At 37.9% G+C, this 1,209-nt stretch overlaps 1 pseudogene; it reads right to left on the reverse strand.

Annotated features, from left to right (window-relative positions):
- LOC107707339 (SLAM family member 5-like) overlaps nt 1–763 on the reverse strand; it is an 8,617-nt pseudogene extending 7,854 nt beyond the window's left edge.
- Between the last annotated feature and the right edge of the window lie 446 nt (nt 764–1,209).

Consider the following 1,209-nt stretch of genomic DNA (forward strand, 5'->3'; position numbering starts at 1 on the left):
CTTTTTTTTTTTTTTTTTTTCATCAATGGATCCTGAAAAAAGTATCACGTTACAAAATCATTAAAGTTTTTAATATATGTTAATATATGGAATGTTTGGTGATCAGCAGTATGCCACAAACGCTGTTGATTGAGCTGAAGTTGTACTGAATACTCTTTTAATAAAACAAGAATATTTGAAGAACAGGACAAATGACGTCTCTACTCACCATAGACGGAAACACTGAATGTTTTCGATGTCAGATTCGCTCCACTTATCTCTAGTTGATAAACTCCAGCATGTTCAGATGTGATGTTTTTGATGGTCAGAGATCCAGTTTTACTGTCCAGCTTCAGTCTGTCTCTGAATCTCCCATCAGGAATGTAATGTGGAGAAGATTGTCTTCTTTTTTAAATTTTAGCTATGAGAGAGTTTTCAGCTCCATACTTCCACATAATGTCGTCGCCTTCACATATTTCAGTAACACCAGTGTATAAAGTGACTGAATCTCCCTCCATCACTGACACCGACTCACCAAACACACCTGATGAACAAACAGATTAAAGCTTCTGAGAGATGTATCTTCTATCCAGAGCACAGTGTATGAAGCTACTAAGTCATTTGCATAATAAAAAAAATCACCTTGATATTTAACTTCTGTAAAGTATATAAACTATATATTTTCACTTACCAGTCAGATGCCACCAGCACAGACACAACAAAGCAAACACATGAAACATTTTCTGATAAGTCTGATCTAATGAAACTATCTGCTGAAAGCACTTGAGCTGGTGTGTGAATCCTCCCACGACAGTTTAACCCTCCTTGTGGGTTCTTTACAGGCACTTTACAAATGATTTATAGTTACATATAAGTGCTCTTCTAGCACTTATTAAGACTTTGTAGTAGAAAACGTTTTTCATTTTATTATTTAATACTGAGCATTTTTCAAATGAAGACCTCGTCGACATGTCAGCCATTGGAACAGATCCTGAGCAATGACCACAAGAACCAGACAAGCTGCACAGACTCCTGTGGCCAGCTTTGTCTCCATACCAGCGTGATGAATCCGATCTTCAAGCAGAAGGAACTGGATGAAATATTCTGAATGCTACCGATCTCAATCTGACTTGTGATGCGGGCTGAATCATAATCATACAGTGTTCGTTTGGTGGTCAGAGGAGAACTGGCTCCCCGACCAAGGTTATCTCCACCAATAAAGTCTAAGCT

The sequence above is a fragment of the Sinocyclocheilus rhinocerous genome, unplaced genomic scaffold (assembly GCF_001515625.1).
Source record: "Sinocyclocheilus rhinocerous isolate Xijiao unplaced genomic scaffold, SAMN03320098_v1.1 scaffold1316, whole genome shotgun sequence".
Classification (NCBI taxonomy): domain Eukaryota; kingdom Metazoa; phylum Chordata; class Actinopteri; order Cypriniformes; family Cyprinidae; genus Sinocyclocheilus; species Sinocyclocheilus rhinocerous.